General features: G+C 36.2%; 1 protein-coding gene across 3 annotated transcripts in view; it reads right to left on the bottom strand.

Annotated features, from left to right (window-relative positions):
* The window catches only part of OLA1 (Obg like ATPase 1), a 128,363-nt gene that overhangs the window by 52,926 nt on the left and 61,910 nt on the right, over positions 1-13,527 (bottom strand). The window lies entirely within an intron of this gene.

Raw genomic sequence — 13,527 nt, 5'->3', positions numbered from 1 at the left:
GGGTTTAGAAAAAAAAAAAAAAAAAGGCCTGAAATCATCTGGCAGACCTCTTCCCTGTTTCAATCTACTTTATCACTGTGGTTCTGACGGTGATTAGATAATGAACCACTCAGACACACAATTTACACAGCAGCTAATTTCATCGGCCTGATTTGAGGGTATGGTTTTTAGGGGGCCATCAAAGAAGCAGATGAAGGTGCATTTGTCATATATGAGTGACAACCATTCACACTATCTGAACAAAATGGTGCTGGCCCTTATTAGAAACACATGCTATTATCACATATTTAAAGTGCAGTTGAAGCCATAATTTCAAATTGCCAACTGGAAACATAAGGGTAAAACAACCAGATATTACTGAAGCATGTGTGCTGACTTCATGCCCTTCTGAAGACAATCTGGCAACATAATTCAACTAGGATTTAAATTATCAGATAAACAGCATCACAAAAAATAAATCAATAAATATTTAAAGAATAAAAATATTAACACTTTGTTACTTAGTTCCTGGATAATTTTTCAGTGTATTTGCATGCCTATTCTGTAACATTAAATAAATGCCTGAGAAATAAGCCATGATAAGAATTTTATTTAAACTTTACCAAAATGAAAATAAACTGATTTTTATGGGGGAGGGGAAGAAGGCATTTCTTGTACTAAATATGAAATAAGAAAAATTGTAGACTATGAAGAACTCTTCAACTGATAGAAAGGTGAGATTCTTTGTTGTCACACACATCTTAATTTTTTCCTTCTAAATTACTGAAAACAGTGGTTTTAGCAACAAAGATTTTAACATCAAAACAAACGATACACAGGCTTGTAACGTCGTTGGCAAACATCAAAATCATTTTCACATAAACACAAAAAGTCTTTAGAACAGCGGTTAGAGGAAGTTTCCTGCTCTTCCATCAGCTGTCTCTCTCCAAAGATCATCTGTGAGCTCCCCGGTACAAGAAAAGCACCTCCGCAACAGATGCAACCCTGATGCCGGCTGTAACGGGAGAATGTGCCCCCGTCAAATGAAAACCTGCTACGCTAACCCATACCAATGCCAGGCAATTAAAGAAGAGGTGCTGTAGCCTTTGTCTTCTGTAAATCTCTATCTGTGCACCAAAGTCAGCAATGGGACATGGGCTGTCTGGATACACAGATACATGAAAACGTCATTCTACGGATCTGTTTAAATTTACAAGGAAATTACTCAAAAAAAAAAAAAAAAAAAAAAAAAAAAAAAAAAAAAAGAAGATGTCACCATACAGATCAAAGAAAATTCTTCTACCTGACCAGACTTCTCAACAGATGATAGTATTTAGTCAGCTATAAAAAAGTAAAAAGTGTTCTTTCCTCCTTGTAATGAAAAAAAAAAAAAAAAAAAAAAAAAGAGTGCATCACCATCTAAATAATATATTCTCAAGCTGTTCACATCTTCCTGCTGCATTTGGTGTCCACAGGATTTAAAAAAAAAAAAACAACACTATAAAAGCGAGGAGAAAAGCTCTACGACTATAGAGACCCTACATTAAGAACATAAAAATAAGTAGTAAACTGGTAAATTGTTTAATTGGGTTGCTTGGTTAGGTGAGGAGTTTCTCATGAAAGAAACAGACACTAGTTGCATGTTCTATTAAAACACTGGATTGTGAGCCTAAATTTTCAATGTTGAATTTAGAAGAAAAGTGCATTTCTTAACTTGGAAAGGATGTAATATATTAACAGGCATGCTGACAAAAGCTCATACAATTACTTTTGAAATAACCAGGAAGTCAATTAAATTAATCATGGCAGATATTTTTAAATTACCAGGAACACTTGGAGAAATCAAAATCTTCCCATTGAGACAGTTGCAGTTCATAAGAAAGCATTTAGGTATAAAATCCTGTACACACAAAAGACCCTCAAACGGGAATAACATCCAGATTTTGGCATAAACTGAGAGAGACTTCTTCATAAGGAAGATGCTGAAACTTTTGTTCAGGATTTATCAACACAGATTTCAGTCACCAACCTAAAACAGATCAGCTGCTGACTGACAGCCCAGCCAGAAGGAAGATGACGGGATACTCAAGGAAGAAGGAAAAGAAGAGAAGGGAGACGCTACGCTGATGAAAGAGCCTTAGTTATAACTTCATCTTGATATCCATGTGGGATCAATCTTGGACAATCCATTATCCCAGCCTCAAGCACACTCTGTACTGATGGAATAGCACAGATCACGCTGAGCATTGTAGGGAAACCAACTCCAGCCTGCAGAACTGAATGTGGGCTAATCCAGGGACATCAGTAAGCAAGAACTGGTGGTTATCTAAGGGATTAGGCTCCGTGGAGAGAAGAGATCTTTTGGAAAAGCAAAACAGAGAAAATAACAAAGTTAAATTATTAGAATAATGTTTTAGCCAGTCCTTGGTTTAAAAGCAGTTTTAAAAGAAAGTTTAAAAAAAAAGTTTTAAAAGCAGTTTATGGACATGTTGCACTCTGAAGATAGAAAATAAAAGACGAATGTTGATAAGGAATGCTGACGCTGACATAGCTGATACTGATCACTGATTACAACAGAATCAGCAAGTAAAAATAATAGGGAAAGGGAGAAAAGGAGTCCAAAAAGTTTGGTAGAAAGATGAGGGAGAAAAGTTTCCCTGAAGCCATACTAAAGGTGCATCTGGATGAGGAAGAAAAGAACAAGAATGGGATAGTCAATAAAAAACAGAACACATACGGTCACCTGCTAGAATTTCTGATTATGAGCAGTGCTTAAATATGGTGAACCTCAAACAAAAACATGTCCATCTTCTTACTGACACAGCGAGGATTCAACTGCTGCACATGTGAAGGGATCTTTCCATGGTTAGGTACTTGTCTACACAGTAACCTCTAGAGCATACCTGCACCTGCCTGGTTACCAGTTGCTGAGCCCTGTGGTCTGGCTTCCAAAGCAGAAAGCACCAACTAGCAATCTGGTTCAACTACCTTTATGCCCTCCAGGAACTCCAAGGATTTCTTCCAGAAAGAGAGGAATCAGTTTACCATATAGGCAGGAAAAAAAGTGTCCATAAAAAGGGCTTACTCAAGAGTCTTCCCAAAAAAGCATCTGTCAACACCTAAGAATCCTAACTGGTACTTTTGAGGGAAAGAAAAGAAGCCCAAAATGAGTTCCTGTTCTCCACCCTGTTCTCCAAGACATTTATGATGAGACAGGGTAGGCAGGAAGGGGAAAGGAGGAAACAGTTCTGGGAAGTATGGGCTATGTCAATAAGAGTAGGAAGTTGATTAAAGGTAAGCATACAGCGACACAGGAAAGTCAACCAGAAACCAATGATCAGTAATTTCCTTATTTATGGAACTAGTTATCACTTCTCTGGTGTCCAGTGTGTCCCACCATCAGAGGTTTGTCAGCCTTTCAAAAGAAGTTGAGTGGAATCTAACCCTTTTTTTCAATTATCCTAGCTAGGAACCTTTTTTCAAATTACCCCCCAGAAAATGTCAATGGATTTGCATTTGAGCGTAAATGGTGGATCCCTTCCACTTCCTTTGGTGTAAAAGAACAGTGACTACAGAGTTAGAAACATCGACCTTGCTGTAAGCAAACAAAGCTGTTGCCATCAATTCCCGTAACACTTTAGTGACATGTAGGTATGTCATGTAGGTAGGTCATGTGCACCTGCAGACCTCTTTGGAGAATCCATTTAGCAATGACACTTATTTATACATGTTCAAATGTAATGCTAGGAGGGAAAAAATATTTTAAAAAAGATGCATTGAAGAAGTAACGCAGAGACAGCTAGTTCCACACTTTGCTTCCAAGTGGTACTGGATAACTAAGATGGGGAAAACAGGATAACTGGCTGGAGGAGATGTGGAAACACTGTTTTCGTCCTGAAGAAGAGCAGGAATTGCCTATCTGCCAGGTCCTGATCGCAGCAAGACCACACAGACTTCACCTTCTCTTCTTCATATGCAAAAGTAGTGACAGATAAATATGCATACAGCACAGCAGTAACAAATGCCACGTTTTAACCGGTATCATCTAATGGCATGCACGTTTCTTTCCATTTCTTTCAAGAATCAGCTTCAAAATTCTTTGACAAAATTTACCTCTCAGCCTCCAGAGATTTTTGCATTGCTTATGTTATACCTGTCAAGATCTGATGACTGTATGTTATGTATTCATCTGAACAGAACCACTACACTTAGTTACAGGCTATCATCAACCAATTCATTCTCTTGCTAAAATCAAGTCATCCAATTACTCCTTGACTAATCAAGGCTGTTTTGGCTTTTTCTTTTTTCAAAAGGTACTCAACAGCATAAACAGTTCACTTACAAGAAATGGAAAGGGGCTAATCAGCAGAATTATTGTTTTGCTGCCACAATTTGCAGTATTTAAATGTAGTTGCTGATTGGACTGAAAGTTTATGATATAGCATATAAAACTAGTTTGACGCAAAAACGAAGCTGCCTAAAGCCTAAACTTTATTGTTCCTGTCTGCTCCGAGCAGCTACCGAGATGCTGAAATCGAAATAAAACTACTAGACATCTTATTTTGATCCTAATTGCAATTATGGAAATTAATGAATATCTTCAAAATTAATTTATACTTATGTCAGTTTCTTCATTTCTTTAATTACTCTTATCCTTAAAGCAAAACTGAACAAAATATTTGGCTAATATTAAGTTTCCACATAATAGCATTTTGGTATCTTGCATTCATTTACAAAAGGTAAGCAACCGCATTGCCCTATGTTATGCTGTAATTAAGACGGATATTCACAACTTGATCAAAATCTGAACTGCACCACAAGATGAAACTCCCATCAGTATTTAGAGTAATGACCAGCCTCTTGTCAGTAAGCTATAAAAGAATGTTTAATAACACCACCAAAAACCAGACCTAAAGAATAATTGATGCTTGCACTTACTCGCAAGCATACATTCAATGACTATTATCAGAAGGAGCTGCTCATCACAGACTGATACAGTACATCACAATATGGATACGTACCCTGTTATAAGCCCTGAAGTAAATGAGCAATAATACCTATCCGGCCATTCAGTAGGGTAGAAATAGGGGGGAACAAAAAGAAACAAAATAGGGTAACTTCGGCAGGGGGTTAGAAGCAGAGTGTTTCTTTGAGCTGTCAAAAGAAACAAGACTACATATGTCAAAAAACATTAAATCATAAATAATATCTCTACTTAGACTTGTCTGACATGTTATCAGCATTATAAAGACTTAAATGGTAAAAAAAAAAAGACCACCATTTCTGACTGAGGTACATTTAACATTATAGAGAGCATTAAACTTTGACGATTCTACTGTGCATACTCACAGTCGGAAGGGCAAAAGAATAGTATCAGAGTCAACATATACAACAGATTCTTAAATGTAGCACATGTTAACAAAGGATCAACAAATAAAGTAGGTTTAGCATGTTTTCCCTTGCAAGCTAATTTCAAGTAAAATTAATCACCTGTAACACAAACCTAATATTCTTTGAGCGGAGTAATTTTCAGTTGAAGAAGGTGCACCTGCCTACATCTTCAACATAAGCAAAATCAAGCACAAAAAAACATTAAATAAAATGCCGTAGTAAACCTTGACTTCTGAAGAAAGAATTTTTTCAGACATCTTTTGTGGCTTTGTTTTGTGCCACAGCCCTTTAAGTTTTGTCTTCATAAAGCCCTAACTAGTTGTAATCACGTGCAGTCTAATTGTGGACATTTATCTGCTTTTCTTATGCATAGAACATAGCTATTAAAGCTGAATGGTGATGGTGTGAAGTATAGGTTAAATTGGGTGAAATTAAAGCAAATTACTCTGGGATGTGGAACTCTGAAAATAGAAACCGCCAATGATTTGCAACCCTCTTGATGATCAGCTTCACAGAACCCTAAATGACAAGAAAACTTACATATTTTAAAGTTAACTAGATTTTTTTTTTTTAAATAATGTGTATAAATTTATTTAAAATGCAAGCAGTCACTGTAGCAATAATTATTTTGTTTTACCTGCACCGTAGAAACGTAAGAAAAGGTTTTAATTCCCATTAAAAACATTTGTTTTTATTCTCAAGTTTAGCTGATTTTCAGTAACAGAAAAAACAGTTCAGAATATTGGCTGTGGCATTAATTACTTTGAACACAAGGTTATGGTTTATGCATACCATATGGCTATACAGATATGGGATGGTAAAAGCAGCTGCTTTGGGCTCTCTCAACTGGTGTGGTATTAGGAGTCAAATTCATTACTTACCTCTACAAAAGATAAGCAACTACATTTACCCTGCTGAGCCCTAGTATTGCACTAGTGGGGAGAGCGCAAAGCAAGCACCCCTCCCCAAAAATCTGGGATAGCAGTTGAATAGCAGGCCATTCAATATCAAATCTATCGGGAGTATTTGACAGAAAAAAAAAAAAAAAAGCAAGTCTATTTCAGCTCAGGCACATGCACAATGAGAGCATGCAGCAGCAATACGGGATTTTATATGACTGTAGTATCAACTCCTCGAGCATACAAAGAGTTTATATTTGCATAAAAGTACTTGTCAAGGAAGTACTTCACAAAGTCAGGGATGAGAATTACAACCTTCACAGGAAAATCTGAGGCAAAACAATTCACTTTAGGACATGCAAGTTACCAGAAGAAACCTCAATCTGGTTCCTAGTGGAAGCATTTTTAAGAGAAAAGTCATTACCAAGAAAGTAATTCCACTGAACTTATCTATAAAATCCTGTTCCAGAGTCCTCACCCTTGGATCTGTGTGACAAATATTAGTGATTTATCTCTGATGTAAAATGTGTTTACCTGCCATTGTTCTTTCATCCTAGCACCACCGGGATGTAGTCAATGCTCCGCAGGCAAAACCTTCTACCTGCTGAGATTTGCTATGAACTTGTTTGCACCGGGTAAAGAGCATTATTTGAAAGCTGAAAGAATAATCTTTGAGCCTTTCATGCCTCCACTTGGAGAGGGCTCACTCTTACTGCCCTTGATCATACATTTGAAATATTACCACTGCACTGTCCACCAAGTAGCATCTAAGATACACTCCTTGGTAACTCTTCTGGCAACCCACTTTGCCCTGAGAAGGGCAGCACTCAATATAAAACTTTGTGAGATGGCTGACATACCACCACACATTAAGAGAATTCCCTAGGAAAAACTAGACTCTGTTCAGATTTTTCCAAAACACAACTCTGTTAATTGGAACAACAAGGGAAGTCTGGAACCTAGCCTGGATAACTGCAAAATTTCCAAAACATAAAAAAGCTGAAGAACGTTAACATTTGCTTCAGAGACAAGCGTTCTTGTCAACCTGAGCTCAGCAACGCTTCATTTCATTTTACATTCTAATGACTGAAAACCTCCCTCTGTGAGTTAGAGTCTTGAAAAGAGAAGCAAACAGTAACAAGGGAGAGTCCCCACAGGATCACCCTCCCTGCTAAGCCCTCGCACAGCAGCGTCGCTTACATAACGAATGGTACATGTGGGAAGGTCTGGCCACAAATGTCAGTGGGTAACTTTTAACATGCCTCTGTGAGCCACATATCCAGACAGTTCACAGAAGAACATTTCTACTCAAGAGCAGACTGGAACTGGTGTATTTGTAATTTGATGGCATCTACAATGGAAAGAAAATGCTCCTAAGTAGAAACAAATTGGAAGTAGAAATAAGTACATATACATGACTGCACATTTGTATTACTTTCACCATCATCTCCATAGTACCTTTTACCCTTTCTTTTTTTTTTTTTTTTTCTGACTGAAGATCAGTCTTCCAAGTCTTCCCTACAGAGCCAGGCTTAACTGGGAATCCTGACAGTTACCATAACAAAATATAATTGCTGCCAATAACTGTGTTTTAAGGCAATATAATTTCGTACATCACAAACAGGAATTAGTGACTACCAGTGGAAGCCCACGGGATGGTTCTACCTGGCCTCAACCAACCAGGTACACAACAAACTCTTTAATTATTCACAGACAGTTTATCTTGGTCACTGATTGACTATGCCAATGATGCAGAGATACCTAAAGACACTTGAGCCTTCAACTTTTTATCAAGTCTCATATAGCTCTGCCAAGTGGTTACCATGACTCCTATTGAACCACTTTGGATCCTTAATGCTGCAACAAAGTCCGAACAGTTCTGCAATCCTCAACACACTGCAATGCTTTGTACCATAATGAACTGAGAATGAACAGTTCAGTTCAGCACAGAACATAAAGCTATAAACACCCTCCTGGAACCCACAGCAAAGGGTATAAAGAAGAATTACTGAAAAATGTTCCAATGAGGCAGCTTCTCTTCAAAAAACGTTCAAAACAATCTTGATCTATATAAATACCTAGACAAAACTCAGTAATGACAATTTTTCAGCTACCAGAGGTTAGTTACCTAAGCAGTTCCCAAATATTCTGAAACTTAAGATTATTGTTGTTAAAATAAAACAAGAATACTATACAAGAGTCAACCTTACTCGCACTTGCCTTCTGCGTTTAGTCTGCATTTAGAATGTAGTACATAAACTTAATGTAACATAATACACTTTATACAGATTTGTCCTTCGTGTATTAATTTAACAGAACCTTTAGAGGCAGAACTCTCAAAAATTTAACAGAATTCCTGTTGAGAATGAAAAAAATAATTAGCTGGTTAAGAGACAGCTTGTTCTTCATCATTATTTTTCACATTCAATGATTAGTTTTCACCAAATTAAAGATGATGTCACAGTTCTTTGGACTTCACATAAGGGAGCAGCCTTGGGATCACACGAAATACCAAACTATCTTTTTAAAATATCACCGGAAATACTGAAAACAAAAGGGAATATCATTTACATCTTATGTGAGATGCTAGATCTGAGAAAGATGGTTTGCAATATTTCCTGATCAATATTCAAATCTTAACGTAACAACCAGATAAAGCCCAACACTACTGTTTTACTTCAGATGTTAGTCTTTCTATATAAAGCACAAAACAGCAATCCAACACAAAACTACACATATTTGTAAAGATTGGCTGACCACTTATTCCACAGGAAGTGAAGAACTCACTCTTTTGTACATTATTTCAGTGAAGAAAACCTGAACGCTCAGGGATTTGCTTTTCTTTCTAGTAATCTTTCACTTCAATGACAACTACTTCATGGAACATTTCAGTTGTTCTGTAACTATCTGGCACCACCTAGTAGCCGGTGGCATCGCCTTTACAAAATCCCATTAAGAGAACCTATGACAAGGGATGATACTGAACAGATATACAACAAATAAAACAGTAAGAGAAACTCCATCTGAATCTTATATGGTCAAACATTTTATGCTGCATGAGGTACTTACAGCTGTAGTCAGTAACTACTTGTACACTGAGCAAATGCCTTCTGCCTTCCTTGAAAAAGCATATTAAATATTTGTGCACTTTTAAGTTCCCAAGTAATTTAAGAATCAGCTGGCAGATTTTAGCAATAGTTGACAAAACACATCTCTCTATGCACGTGTGCAAATAGTTTGTTTATTCCCTTTTTATCCTGAAAAGATGCAAGTTAGAAACAATGAGAGAAAGCATACGCTTTGATTAACTTTGATCCTGGACATACAGGGTGGCATTTTTTTCCCCCATAACTGTCAAAGCAGAGTATCTTCTAGGCCTCTAAAAGGGGACTTTGGAGGTGGGAGAAATATCAACATACTGAGGCTACTTCGTTACATTCCCGAGGTACAACTCAGTAGAAATCTTCCATTTCCAATAGCACCGCTCCTTTAACCTGCAAACAAGCACGGATACACAGCCCCACCATTCTGCTCCTTGCAAAATAAATATATAAATGTGATACTTTTGCAACATCTAACCACAGCTTTTTAAGCTGAAACGGTTCTTCTCCTTTTACTTTAGATGTCAAATCCATCACAGGAAAAAATTTTGTTTTTAAAAGACTTCCTCAATGAAGCAGTTCATTTCTCTGCCATTTAGCTCACTGTATTTTTACAAGCACCAGGCTGAGCAAACTATGATTGAGAGAAGCCATCTTATGCACATTGCTGTTGTCCCACATCATTCAGAACAAACCTTTTTAGATCGTTAACTACCACAGGAGTGCTGATTACACAGGCACCAGCAATTTCCTAACCAATGACCACCTGAACAATGATGTGTTCAGCTTCTCAGACCCTGAAGCCTTTCAGAGGTGAATCATTTCACAGTTTGGAACTAGATCTCCATAGCAACTTCCCTTTGAGGGTTTTAGAATCACCATCCCGTAATTCTATGATCATCAAGCTCAACCATTCCCAATGGTTCTTTTCACAGCAGATGGAAAAGGAAGCCTTGAAATTTTACAGTCTATTTCAAGCAATTCATCTGGCAGCCTATTAGAATTCAAAATATTTCGACCTTCAATCACAAAGCATGTTATCTGAAGCTGTGGTGATCTCAAGTCAAGACAAGCAGACGTTTTAGTCTAATCATCCATGATGAGAAGACACTGACAAAAACTCTTAATTCAACCACCATCAAAATGCTTATTTTAACTGCATGAAAGTCTTTCAACAGGCAATGAAAACACACCATGTACCATTTTATCACAACCTTCCATTCAAGGGAAATATGAATTCTGAATATTGGCATGGATCTTTGCACTCCCCGACTGCTTTTGAACAAATATCTGCTTCCTAAAAGTCGCTATAAATCCAATCTTACCACATTATTTTCAACAGCTGTCAAGAAAAATGACGGAGGCAAACTGCAATTAAATGTCTCACAATTGAGTACAATAATTCTGTAAATAAGTTACTTATTGATACATCCAATTTGTTGTAGGTATCTTCTAATAAATTCCCATCAGTTAAGTCCAAGAAAATAAATACCAATTAAATTATGAAAGCATAGCATCAGATACAATCTTGAAGCAAAGCTCAATTTCATGATAATCATCATCAGAAGGGGGTTTCAAGATGTTTTTTTTTTTTTTTTTTCCCCTGCCTCTCTGTTCCCAATTCCTAGCCCAATTCCCTCTGTGTAAAGAAACATTCTCATTCTCTTAAATGTTTGAGTCAGCCACTGAAATAATCAGAAGTGCTGTCAGGGGCACAACAGTTTTATACCTGAAAATCTTTCAAAGTAAATTCAAATGTTTTAAAATCTGAATTATATACTATTATTTTAATAACAGCAGTTCGTAAAAAGAATTCCCTCCACCCAAAATGACTCTCTTCCCCAAACCCCAAAACAACTCCATGAAGTTAACTCTAGAAATACTTAATTCTTGTAACTAAATTGTCAACAAAGTACAAAGCATCAGAATTGCAGTACTGAAAAATAATCACTAAATATATAAACAAGCTATCTGGTGACTGAAGAATCCCAAAAATACACAACTTACCATACAAAAATGCCACCAATATTATTTAAAATAACAGCCAGTAAGTTTAATAAATAATGATAATGTTTAAAAAAAATCATTAATTCATGACTTGACAATGAGACTTAAAACACCACCTGTGGTAACAGACATCAAACTGAAAAGGACCCACCTGTAACAAAGCCCCGGCATCCACTATAAATGGCAAAATAAGGGAAATTAACAGATACATTCAATTTTACAACATTTGTAGAGGCAAGAACACATAATTATTTTGTTTTCTTAGAATGAAAAAAAGGGCGTCTTCAGCATTCCTAAGCAGTTACTTGATTGAGACAACAGCCACAATTCAGACCCTCTCTACAACACTTAAAATGCCACATTTTATTAGGCTACAGGGAGAAAACAACCAACTAAATCCCCAGCTGACCTTACCCTTGTCAGTACTGACATTGCTAGGCCATACTGTTGTTCTGCTTCAGAGAAAAACTCTTTAAGAGAGAAACTGAAAAAAAAAAAAAATCAAAATCATTTATTGACTGATGGCTTATTGAGAGCTAGTATTTCTGGTGAAGTGGTTTTGAAAATATTTCTGCAAAAGAAACAATGAAAGTCTTTGGACAAAAACTGGAATAGTACAGGATTTGTCTTCATACATTTTGCGCTATTTTCAAAGTTAGCTCATGATCAAAACTATACAACTGTCTACGTTGAACTTCTCGAAGATCTGAGGGGAATTATGTTAACATAACCACAAGATTTAATGGGATGAGTCTAGAATTTAAGATATGGTAAGGAAAATGAAAAAGTTATGCATCAGCTAAAAATGTAAACTGTTTATTTCTACGTACAATCGACTGAAACAAATACTGATTTTATTCTAGCAATCTGAGAAAGAAACACCATGGAAAAATCTCTTGAGTATTTATAAAGCACCATCTCCTGCAAAGACCAGAGATTAAGGCAATTATACATGAACAATATTAAAATTCTTAGTGGTTTCCAGTGCTAGATCAGTTACGTCAATTGCTAATAAAAAAATTACTTTAAATAACTTTGCAGAGGAGACAAAGCAGTTATAGGATACATTTTATAATACTAAAGAATTCTGCTCAGAAATAAATTATTGAAACTTCTTAATTTTAACATCTAAGCAAGTCAAGTTTACATGATCAGAACTTTTAACTCCTCTATAAAACTTACCTTTTTTTTGAACAAATGTTGACCATACAACAAACTTTAAATGTAACCTTAACTGTTCTATCATAAGTTGAATATAAAACTGCCCGTGAAGATTAAGTTGTTTAAACATTTGCTAATTAAAAACTACAGCCATCACTCAGATATTAGTACTCAGATACACAGTCTGTAGTATAGACGTGTAATTTATCTACTTGAATGTAACTGTTACTAAATGTAATTTGAACAGGAGCGTTTTTAAAAATTTTTTAAGTGATAGCAAATAAGTATCTTGTATTAGACTGTCAGGAAAGGATGCCTATTAGTAACGCACTCTCAAATCATCCAACAGTTACATCTTTACAATCTTCTTTATGATTATGTACAGTTGCGATTCAAAATATTTTCATGGTATTTTACCAGGTATTTCTTGTAAGTAGTAGTTTTAAAATCTAAGAGGCAATTCTTAAAATTGTCTTCAAATACTCGGGAATGAGTCTGGTTTTCTAGCTATTCTGCCTCCTAATATCCCCAGCACCATATCTTAAAAACCTCATCTTAAGCACAGTAGTTCCATATTAGCTCACCGTTTAACAATCTAGAATAACCTTAAGTTTATTTCATAACATATAATCAAGCAACATACGGTAATTAAAGCACACTGAAAACAGCAGTTACTAGCTAATTAACATTACAGAAACACTTTTCTTAATGATAGAAAAAGACAAAGATGTTATAAAGTACAGTAACATAAGAAACAATTTGCTACAAACCTAGTTTAATACATTAAAAACTTTAACTTTGCGATTTGAAGTGATGATACGTTATGAATTAAAAACACGAGTGTACGTTGTACATGGCTAGGTGAGTGGTTTGGGGACTGCCCTTTCACCACATGGTTCATGTAGAGCAAGCATCATCAAGGCAAATTGTTGCACTTCTGAGCATTTGCAAGCACACCCAACCTCTTATGTATTTATGCAGAGGTACAG

This window comes from Aythya ferina (genome assembly GCF_964211825.1).
Source record: "Aythya ferina genome assembly, chromosome: 6".
Lineage (NCBI taxonomy): Eukaryota > Metazoa > Chordata > Aves > Anseriformes > Anatidae > Aythya > Aythya ferina.
This window is presented reverse-complemented; position numbering and strand designations above follow the sequence as displayed.